Here is a 17,229-nt window from a genome sequence, read left to right on the forward strand (position 1 = left end):
AATTGGTTAGGTTATATATATATATATATGTGTGTATATATATGTATGTATAAAACCTAGTTTTATTTAAAAAAAATAAGTTGCCGGCGATTCGATTCTGACTCATAGAGACCCTATAGGACGGAGTACAACTGTCCCATAGGGTTTCCAAGGAGCAGCTGGTGAATTTGAACTGCTGACTTTTGGTTAGCAGCGGAGGTCTTAACCACTGTGATATACAGACACACACACATACATGTATATATATATCAGCCTCCACTGGTCTGTCAGTTTATCTTACTGTGGTGGCTTGTGTGTTGCTGTGATGCTGGACGTTATCCCACAGGTATTCCAAATACCAACAAGGTCACCCATGGTAGACAGGTTTCAGTGGTGCCTGCAGCAATGGGCTCAAACATAGCAATGATTCTGACGATGGTCAGGACTAGTCAGTGTTTCATTCTGTTGTACATAGGGTCGCTATGAGTCAGAGCCGACTTGATGACACATAACAACGTATATATCAGGAGTCCTGGTGGCACAGTGGTTAAAGCACTCAGCTGTTAACCGAAAGGTCTGCAGTTCGAACTCACCAGCCACTCCAAGGGAGAAAGATGTGGTAATCTGCTTGCTTAAAGATTACTGCCTTGGAAACGCTATAGGGCAGTTCCACCCTGTCCTATAGGGTCCCTATAAATTGGAATAGTCTCAAAAGCAATGAGTTTTATATATATATCCAGGTTCTCCAAAATAACAGAACTAGTGATATATATACATATATATCTAAAGAGTTTACTTTTCATCTGAATCTGATATACATAGATACATATTTGTTTCTGTAGAGAACCCTGACTAAGATGTGTTGATGCTAATTCATAGCATTTATAGCTCAGTGTTCTAAGTGATTGCAAATTAATAAAACTTTGTACTACAAATTTATCTTGATTTATTAAAATTTAATCTTACAGAACAGGTATCTCCAAAGGTGATTCTTTGCAAGAAGACTGACCACATTATTCCTCCAAATAGGGAGCTCTTTGGGAATATTTAAATTGTGATTTTATTTATAAAAGAAAAGATATATTACACCACTTTTTAGGAATACATTAATGTATTGGAGGGTTAGTATTTTATCTCTTTATTTTACCATGGATGAAAGGGCATTGTGCTTTCTAATAAATTCTGAAATAAAGACTAACTTTTATTTGATGTCAAGCTTGCAGAGAACACTATAAAATTGATTGGACTTCTAAAACCTACTTATTTTAATATGCTACAATTCCTTTAATGGAAATATTTACTTTTCTGGACTAGGACTCAGAAGCAATCCTGAACTACTCATATTTTTAAGATGTTCAGTCAAGTAGAGACAACTTAAATCAGATATAAGTTAAAGTACACAATACACTAGGTGACTTTGGAAATAGACCGTAGAAGAAGTTGTCTGCTCGTAAGTTGGTTCTTATATACCCATGGACGTTAAATCAGCTTTACAACAAAGACGTGTAAAGTGATTGCTCTTTTGTGTTGAAGTTCTGTTTTATTAATTTCCAGATTTATGTCGTGACTGTTACATATAAATGTCCAGTGAAGCTAACAATAAAATGACAATGTTTAAATAAAGAGCTAATTCTTAGTAGACCCTTGGCTCTTCACTGTGTCTCCCTAAGTATACTTTTATGAAATCTCCCATTCATGAGCATCAGGGTGTTATCTACAAGCCATTAAAAATGATATTATGCGATTCAGGTTGGCCAGTGAAGCGAGAACTTTTCTAAGGTCAGTTTCTGCTCAGACTCCAAGGTTTTAGAAATAATTGACGATGATGAGATACACTTAAATATTCTTTAGGTTGGTTAGGTTTCAAGGGGCAACTAAATGTGCTTTTATTGTTATTATTTTTAATTTTGGAAGTACAGTATAGTAATAGCACCCTGGCCTAAAAAGTTTACTTTTCATCTAAATCTGACTAAAGGATTTACTTTTCATCTACATCTGATGAATATGACCAATCAGGAAGAGAAAAAAAAGAAGAAGAAAGAAAAGAAAATGTATTAAATCATCTTAGAATGAACAATAATTTAAAGGTACTTTAGATATACTCTAGAAATTTCATTTGAGGTCTTGCCCACTACAAGCCTTGCTTTATAAAATATTCCTTCATATTTGCCAAACCTTAGACTAACCCTTGTAAAAACCACAAATATGGTGCAGATAAACAGTGGCAGTCTTACATAATGAGGCATCCTTGCCAAATGGGAGTAAAAGAAGACAAGAAGCCTGCCTCGCACTAAACAACATGTTCCAGGCCTTGCAAGCCTGAAACGCCATCATTCACGGAGTGGTCTGGCTCCTGGTAGAAATCTAAGGTTCATGCTGGGCTACTGAAGGGGAGAGACCTGCAAAGCCCTTTACAGAAAAGGGACCTCAAATGTCCTGTCTAGTTTTCTCATACTACTATCATCTATTAACATGTGCTAGCAGTATAGGTAAAGATTCTGTTATCATTACCATGCCTACCACAGTACATCACAGCTAACAGGTTCTCACTAAGCGTTTTTTAAATTTAATTACTTTTTAATCTTCAGATGAATTTATTAAGAAGCTATTTATTTCATGAACAGGATGGACACCAGATAGTGAAAGTTTCACAGAAACAGCACTTTCTCCCAGGAGTTGTCAGTCTGATAGAGTCAATATAAGGAAAGGACAAAGAACAAAGCAGTGGGATCAAAAATTAAAAGTACTAACAAAAAACGTATTTTGGAATGCTAGAAAAAAAGAGATACGTGTGTAAGTAGAATGTGTAAGTAGAGAAAAGCACACTGACTAGAGCACAATGAATCAGGGAAGCCAAGCCATCAGCTTCTGTTAGCACACTTCTTGAAGGAGTTGAGGCTTCATAGGACATGTGGGACAAAGAACTAATTTAGGCCATTTGTCTCTTGTTTCTAAAAATAGCGCAGGCAATTAAGGTGCTCTTTGTTTTATCAAATAGCAAGTCAACACTTAAACACGTGCAAATGAGCTGGGAGTGCCCAACTCATCACCTCGGCAACAAGCTTCAGAAAAGGAGGGATACTGATGAGGCCTCCACCTTCCCCCACCCTATGTGGCCTGATGTTTGTCCATGTAGTGTGCCACGTGGGCTTTGGGGTATAAAAATGGCCGGCCAAGGGACCTCATGGTCCCTTAGCTATGGTACCAGGTAGAAGTACACGTACTGCAATTGTTCATTCCATCTAACTAGTCCTACCTGGACAGAGAGAACTGGCAGAAGGTAGGCCTGCCTTTTTTAAGTCCCTCACCCACAACACAGAGTGGGGCACTCGTGGAAGAATCATCATCTCTTCTCAGACAGCCTTCTCAAGTTGGGGGGATGCTCAGAAATGGATCCACATTTGTTCCAGTGTGCTGTCTGCTTCTTGTAAGTAATAAAAGCTACTTTTGATGTGCTAATGCTCTGGGAGCATGTAATGTGTTCAGGCTCTGATCAGAAGGATGTGATGTTCATGGAACGATCACATTTAGTGATTGGTCCCCTTTTTCTAAAGGCCTCTTGACTATTTAGAAATCGGGGACAACCTGTAGGTACCTCACAGTTTTGGTGTGTTTTCTCACAGAACAAAACACAGTTATTCTGGCAGCTAATGATGATCATATTCCAGATCCATCACTGACTAGATGTGTAGCCTTGGGTAAGTTAAGTAATCACTCTATGCCTCAATTTCTTCTAAAGTTGAGATAATAATATTACCTATTTCATAGGGTTTCTATAGATATCAAATGAGTTAACTTTGTAAAATATTTAGAACAATGCACGGCATTCATATGAAGCACTGTATTAGTGTTTGTAAAAGAACTAAATAAAATAAATAAGTGATCCTGCCAGCACTAGATATAATGCAGATGACTTCAGGAAAAGATGGGGAATGGAGATGGATCCACACAACTACAACATCTTCAAGTTTTTGGTTTTTTTGTTCTTAAAAACTTACTTTGCTTTGCATTGGCGTTAACAATGTTCAATTAATATTTTAATAGTCACACTTAGTGTGTTGCATTCTATATTATCCTTTTCCATCTACTTTTTAGGAGTAAGAATTATTAAAGAAGCCAGTAAAACTATTTCAGAAAACAAAATTAGAAGACAATAAAAGAGGGAAAGGAAAGTTGTCCATTAATTTTGTTCCTTTTGACCGTCTTTTCTTCCTGCTTAATTTAGCCCAAACTCTTTGAGTCTTAGCCAATAGATCCAGTGTAGCCTATAGCTTCTCTGAAAAATCAAAGGTAATTGGCACTGTGTACCTTCTTATTTATTATTACTTGGGTTGAACATCAATTATCAATGATATTACTCAGGTAGTATAGTTACTACTTGACTGTTTATACAATGTAAGACTCAAGACATTTAAAGGCATCTAGATAAATGCAAACTTTTGGACTTTTGTATACTCCATTAAGAAGGATAACAGGATCCTGTTTTTGATATGTATTTGACCCTTCTGTTACTCACTTTCTTTTTAAAACACTTGTTTTCCCCCCTCTCTGTTTTAGTTTCTTTCTGCAGCTAAGCATGAGAGGAAAAAAGTATTTATTATGAAGATGTGATGAAATAAAATGAGATAATCCAAAATTAGGTATTTCAGTAACCAGACCAAACACATTGTTTGTTGTCCAGTCAATTCTGACTCATAGGGACCCTATAAGACAGAATAAAACCACCCCATAGGTTTTCTAAGGCTGTAATCTTTATGGAAGCAGACTGCCACATCTTTCTCCCATGGAGCTACTGGTGGATTTGAATCTCTGACCTTTTGGTTAGCAGCTGAGCTCTTAATCACTGTGCCACCAGGACTCCTAAGTTAGGTATTAGAGAAGATATATTCTATAAATCCAAGGGATTGTTATTTGAAAATATTTTAGATGCTATCTTAAATTCAATATCTGAATTCAATTTGACAACTATTTATTGAGCACTTACTGGGTATGAAGCATGATGTTAAGGACAATGAGAAGATAGAAAGGAGTAAGACAAAGCCTCCCACCCTCAATGAATTTATAGTCTAATGGGGCAGGGCAACACACAAACATCTGACTATAAAACAAATTGAACAAGTGCTATAATGGAGGCACAGCACAGTGCCAGGGAGCACAGAGAAGGCATTGACTATATCAAGGTGAGAAGATAAGGGAGAGAATTTATGAAGAGGTATCATTGGATCTGGCCCTAAAATATAGATAAAAATTCATAGTATTATATTTGTACTATAATTTACATAAAACCAAATAAGAGTCAAGTGCCTACTCTAAGATTAAATGTCCACACGTTTTTAGAGCAGATCAGCGTATTTCCTCTACCAGCAAGTGCTGTTGTATGAAATCCGAGTTTATCAGTTCTCTCATGGCTGGTCTATTGTTGTTGTTAGGTGCTGTCGAATTGGTTTGACTCATAGCGGCCCTGTGTACAACAGAAGGAAACACTACCCGGTCCTGCAACATCCTCATGATTGTTGTTATGCTTGAGTCCATTGTTGTAGCGACTGTGTCAGTCCATCTCATTGAAGGTCTTCCTCTTTTTTTGCTGACCATCTACTTTACCAAGCATGATGTTCTTCTCTAGGGACTGATCCCTCTTGGTAATATGTCCAAGGTATGTGAGACCAAGTCTCGCCATCCTAGCTTCTAAGCAGCATTCTGGCTGGACTTCTTCCAAGACAGATTTGTTCAATCTTCTGATAGTCTATGGTATATTCTATATTCTTCACCAACACCATAACTCAAAGGCATCAATTCTTCTTTGGTCTTCCTTTATTCGTTGTCCACCTTCTGCATGCATATTAGGCGGATGAAAACACCATGGCTTGGGTCAGGCACACCTTAGTTCTTAAAAGTGACATCTTTGCTTTTTAACACTTTAAACGGGTCTTTTGCAACAGATTTGCCCAATGCAATGTGTCATTTGATTTCTTGAGTGCTGCTTCCCTGGCATTGATTGTGGATTCAAGTAAAATGAAATCCTTGACAACCTCAATCTTTTCTCTGTTTATCATGATGTTTATTGGTCCAGTTGTGTAGATTTTTTGTTTTCTTTATGTTGAGGTGTAATCCATACTGAAGGTCTATAGATCAATCATGTTGATAATTTGGCAGAACTGTCCAGATGAAATGTTTTTCTGACCTCATCTATCTCTAGACTGTAAATATGGCTTAGAATATTAGCATCCTTCTTTCCAAATTAATACAAACGTGACAAATTGTACCCTCTTCCAATGCAATCTGTTGTTTAGGCTTTCGCTCAAGTGAGTGAAAACTTGATCTAAAAATTGATATCTCAGTCCCACGTAGTCCGTTGAAAAACTTGCCACTCCTGCTAAATCTGGACATCACTAATCCCGAACAAAATAGGGAACTGGTACATCTTCCATCTTCTTTCATCACCTCTTTCTACCCCCCGTATGTATTATCTGGGAGCATCATTTTTGTTTTATTTTTGCAAGGCCTCATTTTCCATTGTCATGGGAATTTCTCCTAAGAGGTGTCCCCCACCCTTGCTCAACTCTCCATAGGTATTTACATTTTAGTTCGGGACTGTTGTTTGCTGTCAGTCGATATGACTCATAGCGACCCTATAGAACAGAGTAGAACTGCCCCATAGGGTTTCCTGGACTGAAATCTTTTTTTTTTTTTTTTCCCATACAAAAATTTATACATACATTGTTATGTGACTCTAATTGCTCTCCCCATACTGTGACAGCACACTCCTCCTTTCCACCCCTGATTTCCCATGTCTATTCAACCAGCTCCTAACCCTCTCTGCCTTTCCATCTCACCTCTGAACAGAAGCTACCCATTTAGTCTCTTGTATCTACCTGAGCTAAGAGGAACACTCCTCACGAGTATCACTTTATGTCCCACAGCTGGACTGAAATCTTTATGGGAGCAGATTGCCATGTCTTTTTTCTCGTGGAGTGGCTGGTGGGTTCAAACCTCTGACCTTTCAGTTAGCAGCAGAGCGCTTAGCCAATTCACCACCAGGGCTACTTAGCTTGGGACTACTACAGGCCAACACACTAAACTAGTACAGGTTCAAGAGACACTAATGAACTAAATCTCTGATTTACGGTTAGTTTTGGAAATACTGGTCAGCGAGTGCTTTCTGGAATCCTTCAATTAACACCTGCCAACATCTCATGAGACCTGATATCAATGGAAGCACTTGTTCCCATTCCTGTGGATTTCTGTTTGCCTGCCTTTCTTTCTTCCAACTTCAACTCACTTATCTTGCCAACACATAGGACATACATGCTGTGTGATTTGCACCGCACAGAGGGGCAAGGCCTGAGGCAGGGGAGATGGTAGCTTGTGCTGGAGAGGCCACAGTGTATTCACAGCTGCGATACTGTAACTCTCTACAGGAACTGCAGCTCTGTGCAAAGGAGGCTTCCTCACAACACCTTCCTGTAGGGGAGATCCTGCTCTGACTCTGATCCTCATCTCTCAATGGCAGACCACGAACACAAGCATCAAAGCAAAACATTGTCTAACAACAGCAACAACAAAAATAGTGAAAAACAACTTATAACCAGGAATATTTCTCATTTGTTTCATAATTAAGTTCCCACTTTCTTTTATCAACTTCTCTACATGATAAATAAAAGGGAAGTTTAAGAATTCCTTTAGGAGAAGAAGGCACTCTGACACTGGGTGTGTGCCTGGAGAGGAAAAATCATGACGTGACAAGTCCATTCCTTATATTTCATAACCCTGTAGCAGCACCATACAGGCTTGGACCTGCTTGCTTCTGACATTCTTCTGGTTGTTAATTTAGGAAAATATTACAGATTGCAAGGGAACGCTCTTGTCTTTCACAGTAACCTCAGTCATCTTTCTTCCAGAGACCAGCAATTTTTAAAAAACATCATTGTTAGGTATTATAACAAGGGAAATGTTAACAGTGTCTGTGATTTACTTAATGGATAATTTTACTCTCTGCAGTCAGAGTAAATGACATTTATGTGGGATCTGGCCTATGTTGCTTTGAAAATACCTTATTCCAAAGGACGCCAAGCAAAATGCTCAACATTTTCAGACTCCAGGGAAAATCTTTACTTTGTTTCTGACTGAAATGTAATTAATTTCATATTCATGTATGGATTGGGGGGCTACAGAGGGGTGAGGCCAAAAGTGGACATTTGGCTTAAACCACTCGGCCATGTGCTCTTTTCGTATCTACGGTGGAGAAATTTTCACAGCCACAAAAATACCTCTGTAGTCAAAAGCTACAAACTGTCCAGTCTGTATGGGAAAAACAAAACAACAACAACAAAAAAAATGACTTTGTAAGAGAAAGATTTTCTTAAACTTAAAATGCATATGAACACCCAAGGCCATTTTATTTTCATGTTGCAAATTATCAGCAAAAGGCAAAACTTTCTAAAAGAAAAACTAACCACTCTAATACATCATCAAGTCAGAAAAGTTGCCTCAGAAAGCAGTCTTCCCAAAACCGGTGTATTTTTCAGAATTGACAGCTTTCACCGGGGAGGCAGATTTCAGCACTGAAATCCTGTAATTCCTGAGCAGTACTCCAAAGAGATCAACTTTCCTTTTATTACTTTGTTTTGGATTTTTCCGGGGTAGCACCGCAATGTTTTAAAGTCTCTCTGTTCCAGTTAGGGTTTTGTTCATTTTCGTCTGTGTTATCCTGAGATTGTGCTGCTGAATTTTGACTGTCTGTGCATTACCCAAACTAAACCAACAATCCCGGACTCCAAGAGAATACCGGGCTCGCTTACTTCCATGTGGCAACCAGATTGCCGGCTCTCTTGATGATTCATTTCTACCAGTTTGAAAGATCCAGGGAGAGAAGTACCCTGGTAAAGACAGGACAGGGCACACTTTCTTTAATCCCAGCATTGTCAAAGTTCAACTGCAGCCTTAAAAAGGCATTTAAACTTCCTCATCAGTTTCTTCAGCAGCAAAATGGAAATCACCCTAGTATCATAGCACTTAATTTTGTTTCTTTTATAAAGTGCTTTGAAGATGAGAAGAGTTGCATTTATTTTGCTTAGTAATTTAAATTAATGGGGTCAGAAATATGACACATCTTGTGTTTGGTGGCACTTCCCTGATTGTCTTGCTCCACCTATTCCATTGCTTACACATTCCAGTATATCCCACATTCTCCTTGATGACTATCTCCAATTGACTTTACTTTTATTTTATTTTTTATTGTACTTTAGGTGAAGGCTTACAGAACAGATAGTTTCTCATGAAACAGTAGTACACATATTGTTTTATGACATTGGTTAACAACCCCACAACATGTCAACCCTCTCCCTTCTCGACCTTTTTTTTTGGTGAAAATATACATAGCCAAAGATACACCATTTCAAAAATTTCTACATGCACAGTTCAGTGACATCGACTACACTTTTCCAGTTGTGTTGCTATTCTCACTTTAGATGAAGGTTTACAGAACAAAATAGTTTCTCATTTAACAGTTAGTACACATGTTGCCCTATGACAATGATTAACAACCTCACCACACATCAACACTATCCTTACTCAACCTTGGGTTCCCTATCACCAGCTTCCCTGTCCCCTTCTGCCTTCAGGCCCTTGTCCCCGGACTGCTGTGCCTCATTAGTCCTATTTGGTTTTACGGGGCTGTCCACTCCCCGGCTGAACGGTGAACCTTGGAAATGACTTCACCACTGAGCTAAAAGGTGTCTGGGGGCCATACTCTCGAAGTTTCTCCAGTCTCCTTTAGGCCAGTAAATCTGGTCCTTTTTTGTGAGTTAGAATTTTGTTCTACATCCTTCTCCAGTTCCGTCCAGAACCCTCTGTTGTGATCCTGGTCAGAGCGGTCAGTGGTGGTAGCCGGGCACCATCTAGCTGTACTGGACTCAGTCTGCTGGAGGCCTTGGTGGCTGTGGTCCATTAGTCCTTCGAACTAATCTTTCCCTTGTATCCTGTTCTCTTCATTCTCCCTTGCTCCCGAAGGGATGAGACCAGTGGAGTATCTTAGATGGCTGCTCACAGGCTTTTAAGACCCCAGACACTACTCACCAAGGTAGAATGTAGAACATTGTCTTTATAAACTGTGTTATGCCAATTGAGCTAGATGTTCCCCGAGACCATGGTCCCCACAGCCCTCCACCCAGCAATTCTGACTTTACTTTTAGTATTTTAACTCAAAAATTTTATTATTGAACAACAGGATGGATTTTAAGAACTTTGTTCTAGTCATCTGCCCCTAGACAGATTGTAATTTCAATCATCCAGGAAACTGGTTGCAAGCCTAATAATTCCACTCAATTATTAGAATTCAGTTAAGAAAGCTTAATAAATAAGCACATTTGAAAGTCAGAGAATCAAAAAAGCAAAGGAGTCACGTTAGGCATTATTTAGAAAAGTCATTAGCTAACTCCTAGAATATCTCATCTTTTCTCAAGAATTGAAATATTAATATACCTATGGATTAATGCATAAAAGAGCTTACTTTTATTCCCAGTAGTTACTTGAGCTCTGTATTAGACACAACCATATATCACATATATTGAAAAATACATATACAGGTAGTCCCTCACTTAGACAGTGTTCCGTTCTGACAACGCTATCATAAGTCAATTCTGACACAAGTAGCATATTTCTTTTTTTTTTTAGTTTTCATTATTATTGTCTTTTATTATCATTATCTTTATAAAACCAATCTTTATTTGCTGTTTCAGGTTGAAAACATTACATATAAACTTACAGATAGATTTTAATACATACATGCATTAAAAAACACACAAATCATTAAAAAAAAATGAACGGTCATATGTGCTATTCGTTGCAACTCGAATACATCGTAAGTCGGGGACTACTTGTGGTTGGAGTTAACACACTTGACTGCTAAACAAAAGGTTGGTGTTTCAAGTCTAGCCAGAGGTGTCTCAGAAAAAAGGCCTGATGATCTACTTCCAAAAAATCAGCCATTGAAAACATATGGAGCACAGGAGTTTGCCATGATTCAGAATCAACTTGATGGCAACTAGTGGTATATTTTAGCTAAATGTTTATTTTGAATGTGATGAATATATTAAACGAAAAGTTATATGTTTTTGTCTTGACATATTTTCAATAGGTACATAGCATTCAGGCTAACAGAACTAAGAATCCTGGCCAAAAAATGCACTAGAAGAAAATGAGAGAAAATGGTCACAAGTTACCTAAAACACTACAATAGAGATTACTCAAAAGGAAAATTCAGGAGGAGGGGAAAGTTGGATTTATGTTATTTTTTTATGGTCTGAGTCCTGCAATCTTTTCAGAACATTGGACAATATCAAATTCATTTTTAACCAATTTGAAAATATTCCCAATTATGTTTTCTTCATTTTTTTTTGTAAAATATGTTTTATTTATTTAATTTTAGAAGCTAAACGTTCTTTCAATTAGTGCAAGTGAATATGCTATTTTTAATTTTTTTTTTTAATTTCAGCTTGAGAGTTTTCTTTGGACTTTGCTTCATGAATCCCTCTACACACCTTCTGGGGTGACACTGACTGAATCCATCACTAGTCGAGAAACCCAGACACAGGAGAACAACAGAATAGCAAAACAAAGAGTTGAGGAAATGAAGTAGAACTGTACTCATGCCCTGGCTGTGTTTATACAGAGCATTCCATGCATTGCCATCCAAAAAGGAAAGGAAAAAGTGAATTCGACATACCCAGGCAGTGAGGTCTGTCTAATTAAGAACAAAGTTGAGTGTTAAGAAGAAACCACTGATGCTCATGGAATCATGGTTTTTATTTTATTTTTATTTTTTAATTCCATTAGTCATAGATTTTATTAAAGTTACAGTGTGATCCTGGATTGCAAATGTCATTTATTTCCTGATTAGTCAATGCCAAATGAACACTGGGCCTCCTTTAAGAAGGCTTCTATACCAGCAGTCTCCCTTAGCTGACAGTGTAGCTTGCCTGCTTGATACAGGACAATTCCTGTTACACTGACAATGCTTCTCTCTGGCTAATAGGAAAAGTGTCACACTAAGGAACTCATAAGTATCAGGAGGCCAGAGGCTCACTGTTGACCTCTGTAGAAAACTACCCACGGAAACTGTTCTACTACAAAAACACTCTTTTGTGGTTACTTTGGGCAGCCAAGCTGAGAGACTTAGTTTAACAGAAAGTCACACAGGACCAGAAACGAACTGGAGGCTGGAAATCAAAGATCTAAAATGTATAACTCTTAGAATCCCCAGAGTAGCCCAGACAGTATTGAATGAGCACTGTGTTTTGACATTGCAAAAATCCCCTACATTACCAAGTTGATTTGAACCTCGCACAGTAGGTCAGATAAGGGTCAGCCAATGCCATCCAAACTGAGTAGCAAAGTTTGACTAAGCAAATGTCTTTATATCCATGCATGTATTTGCATAACATTTAGTAATAAACCCAAGTTGGCTTCTTAACGTAAGAGGAGTCTGATATTTATCCTAGGTTTGAAGTGGGCTGTATATTAAAGTGAGGTGTTAGAGAAAGGGTCAATGATAGTGCTTCCAACTATCCTCAATGTTCATTATGAAAACATTCTTTTTGAACACATAGGAAGGAGTGTTTAATTCATACTACCAAATTCTCGTTCATAGTTGGCTGTATATGAATCTCCAGAAATGTCAGATGAAAGACTTGGCACTTTGAAGAATCTAAAACAAGAAGAGAATAAGTACTATATCATTCTAAGAAGAAAGGAACTAGTATTTTCATATACATAATCATACCAGACACTTTTATATTTTTTGTTTAATTCTCACAACTTTTTATGGAACTAGTGTTATTTGCATTTACGGGTGACGAATTTGAAGCTCAAGGAGCCCTGGTAGTGCAGTGCTTAAGCACTTGGCTGCTAACCAAAATGTCGGCCGTTCAAACCAACTAGCCACGCCACACGAGAAAGATGTGGCAGTCTGCTTCTGTAAAGATTTACAGCCTTGGAAACCCTAAGGGGTAGTTCTACTCTGTCCTACAGGGTTGCTATGAATTGGAATCAACTCGACAGAAATAGATTTTTGTTTTGTTTTGTTTTGTTTTGTTTTGGAATTTGAAGCCCAGAGAGTTTTAGTAAATTGCCTACCCCACACAATATGCAAGTTGACAGAGTCAAGATGCTGTTCTTTTTTATAAATCTGAAAAGAAAAAGAGGGTGAATTGTTTTTTTCATTTTGGACTCATTGATAAATGTGGTTATTTACATAGCACATTATAGCTTGTGAAAGGCAAACATGTTGACTTCACTTGATTATTTTTCTTCAAAAAAATAGAATATATTCTTGCATGTTGTGACAAAAGTTGAAATGAGCATGGCATTTTTGGGTTTGAATAAAATATAACATATTTTTTAAAGAGTGCACATTTGTTCCAAATGTTTTCTGAGAACTGTTATTCTATTAACTGATGAACATGATGACAGGGGCACCATTTAGAGGAAATGATTTATTATTACAGTGCAGTCATATGTCTGTATGAATGTTCTATCCATCAGATTCTGACCCACTGTCAGCACCATGAGAACCCTGAGCTGTTTCTCCAGAAATGGAGAAGTGATTGCCTTGAATCAACTAGATTTTCACTCAGTTCTTGTTGTTACCAATAGCCAATACTTAAAATATGTCTGGATAGGACTAATTTTCTTTATCCAGCACTAACAGGTACCTTACAAAGATTGCCTGTGGTCTCATAGCAATGATGATGATGATGATAACGATGGTGTAGTTAATAGCTACTTAGCAAGGAACATGCAGCTGGTTAGATGGTAGAAAGTAGATTCTAACTCAGGTCTGTCATGCCAGAACGTAGGTTTTGAATACAGGTCTTACAAATTCATACTTTTAAAATTGAATGCACAAATTGCAGGCTTAAGAACCATGTTATTTTCACAACAGTTTAGGCTAAAAATAACACATATATAAGTTAACTAAGGGTGACATTGTAATTTACCACATTTCATCAATTATAATAAACGTGCTTTTTTCAGATTTTAGCATCTCTGAAATCAGGATGCATTTTAGTTTTGTGTCACACTTTAATTGGCAGTGATTTTTCCCCCATTTTAGTGGTATGTACAATAATAGTGTAACTTACAATTGATGTCATCTTAGAGTTCATTAAATATAGTAAATTAAAGCCGAATCTTGTTTACTTAACAGACTATAAGAATAACCTGGCTACCTTTAAACCTTAAACCAAAAATATCCCCTGAAGTCTTCTTAAAATCAAATAAAAGTTTAGCTTAACTAGCAAAGAATGTCTGCCTTGAACATCGTGCTCTTTTAACATCTATTTATATGGGATCAAATTGACAACAACAATTCAAAAAGACTGTGTTATGGGGCAGTGAGTTTATGTTAATGGGGGAGTGTCTTAGTTATCTAGTGCTGCTATAACAGAAATACCACAAGTGGATGGGTTTAACAAACAGAAGTTTATTCTGTCACACTTTAGGAGGCTAGAAGTTCAAATTCACCTCGCCAGCTCCAGGTGGGGAAGGCTTTCTCTGTTGGCTCTGGGTGAAGGTCCTTGTCTTCAATCTTCCCCTGTACTAGGAGCATCTCAGTGCAGGCACCTCGGGTCAAAAGGATGTGTTCCTCTCCTAGTTTTGCATTCTTGGTGGTAGGAGGTCCCCCTGTGTCTCTGTTCACTTCTCTCTTTTATACCTTAAAAGAGATTGACTTAAGACACAACTTAATCTTGTAGGTTGAGTCTTGCCTCATTAACATAACTCTCTAATCCCGCCTCTTTAACATCATAGAGGTAGGATTTATAACATATAAGAAAATCACGTCAGATGACAAAATGGCAGACAATCACACAATACTGGGGATCATGGCCTAGCCAAGTTGACATATATGTTTTGGGGGGCACAATCCAATCCATGACAGGGACAAACAACTCATAAAGGGATGGTGAGAATAGTTGCACAATTCAAAGAATGTAATCAATGTCAATGAATTGTACATGTAGAAATTGTTAAATTGATGCATGTTCTGCAGTGCATATTATCAAAAAACAACAAAGATAAAATAAATTATTTTTTAAAGAAGATTCATATATTTAACATATTTTATTACTCTTAAAAATGTTTATGAGGACTTCCGTCAAAATGGCGATCTAGGCAGAAGCACCACGCCGTCCCTCCACAGCAGAAACCTGAAAAACTAAGCTGAACAGAGAAAACAACAATCCTGAAACCCTAAAACATCAAATGAAGAGATAAAGAACTCAGCCAAGCACCAAAAGGAGTGAGAAAACTGACAGAGAATGGACAGTGAGGAGAGATTCATGCAGAGGTCCCCTATCAGCTAACGCAGCATGGATCCACCATTTTGGACTCCTATTGGAGACCAACAAACAGGGGGTATGAGAAAGCAGCTTCACGGAGATTCCAGCGGAAGACAAAACAACCGGTAATTTACAATATACACTTTCCCAACCTCCACCCTTCTTCACCCCCACTCGGCCTCCTCTGCTTCCCGCAGCCACAGTCTCTTGTCTGGGAAGTACCGGCTGCTTGGATTCCACACACCCAAATGGGCCGGCTCTGAGTGCCATTTCTTGGCTGCTGGTGTTGCTTTTTTCCGCTTCTTTTGATTTCTTCCTTACCTCTCACCACCTCCCCACCTTTTGCTCAAATACATGGCCCCGTGAGACATCTTTGCTTCTTCCTGAGGGGCTGCGGAGCTCTGGTAATTTGTGATATACACTTTCCAACCCCCTACCCTTCTTTACCCACACTCGAGCTCCTCTGCTTCCTGCGGGCACAGTCTCTTGTCCAGGAAGCACCGGCTCCTTGGATTCCACCAGCCCGCACTAGCTGGCTCTCTGAGTGCCATTTGTTGGCTGCTGGTGTTGCTTTTTTCCGCTTCTTTTGATTTCTTCCTTACCTCTCACCACCTTCCCCTCCTTTCGCTTAAATACATGGCTCTGTGCACCATCTTTGCTTCTTCCTGAGGGGCTGCGGAGCTCCGTTCAAGTGTGGAGCTGCATCCCAGTCTGGGCTGCCATGATGGTGGGATCCCGGGGCTTTTGTTTGTTTGTTTGTTTTGGGTTGTTTGTTACTTTTCTTTTCCTTTTCTTGACTTGGGAGCCTGTTCTGGCCAGCCGGTGCTGTGCGGCTTGGAGCCTACCCACTCAGCTTGCGCAGATGCACAGAGGGATCCCTGAGAACATTTCTTTTCTCGTTGTTTTTTTTTTTTTTCCTGTTTTTTGGAGGGCTTTTCTCGTTTGTTCTTTTTTTTAAATTTATTTTGTTTTCTTTTCCCTCTTTTTCCCTTTTTGTCTTTATTACTCAGTTTTTTATCTCTCTATATCTTCCTTCTCTTTCTGTTCCCTGAATACCTGGCATTGTATACCTCTACACCTTCTAGCCAGGCTGTACTGCAACACCTCAGAACAACTTCCCCAGACATCATAGCCGCACTGGTGGGATCCCCGGGAACTTTGCTGTTCTTTTCCCTTTTTGATTTTTATTTATTCATTCTTTTCTTTTCTTTTTTTTTCCTTCCTCTTCTCCCTTTTGTTTTTCTCCATTTCTTGGTCTCTCATCTCTCCACTCCAACGGCAAGCTCCCCTAGCATTCTTTTTTGTTTGTTTGTATGTTTTGGCTCCTGTTCCTCTCTCCTCTCTCCCATATCCATCTTAGCTCCACACATAACAATCTCCCCACTACATCCTGCCTACCTGCACCGTATGCTTGGCATCGCACCACCAAGCAGTGCAGGCATGGCCTGCTAGAACCTGCCCTGCACTGATTGCCAGCCTGCCCTGGTGGCTGTAGTAAATGCTACAAACAACCCATCCCAGTGGCTCCTCTTCAGCTAGACCTGTCCTGCCGTACCATATCTGAGTGACTGACCCTGCCAATTGGAGAAGGAGGTGAAAAGCACTGTGCCCACAGACAAGCAAACAACAAAGAACACACAGCCCACCTGCTCAGACATAGCCAAATTAAAAAAAAAAAAAAGGGACAAAACAAACAGATCTACAATCAATAAATGAGAAAAATAACTACTGAATGCCCTGAAGACAACAGACAATATCAAAACATTTACAAAAATAGGACAGGATGGTTCCAGTAGGCATCCAAAATAAAACAACAGATGACTTTCCAGTGGAAGAAAAGGCACTAGAACTACCTGATAGGGAATTCAAATCTGTAATACTCAGAATTCTCCAAGAACTGAGGCAAAAAGCAGAC

General features: G+C 38.7%; 1 long non-coding RNA gene across 3 annotated transcripts in view; it reads left to right on the forward strand.

The window, feature by feature from the left end:
- Positions 1-17,229, forward strand: part of LOC111821693 (uncharacterized) — a 152,030-nt gene that overhangs the window by 53,057 nt on the left and 81,744 nt on the right. Inside the window, exon 3 of one of the 3 annotated variants that reach the window (XR_002825036.1) lies at positions 11,471-14,229. The exons of the other annotated variants lie outside the window; for them this stretch is intronic. This is a non-coding gene — a long non-coding RNA (uncharacterized LOC111821693). Of the gene's footprint in view, positions 1-11,470; positions 14,230-17,229 lie in introns of those variants that run through there. 3 annotated transcript variants of the gene reach the window in all.

This window comes from Trichechus manatus, unplaced genomic scaffold (assembly GCF_000243295.1).
Source record: "Trichechus manatus latirostris isolate Lorelei unplaced genomic scaffold, TriManLat1.0 scaffold00098, whole genome shotgun sequence".
In the NCBI taxonomy this organism is placed as follows: domain Eukaryota; kingdom Metazoa; phylum Chordata; class Mammalia; order Sirenia; family Trichechidae; genus Trichechus; species Trichechus manatus.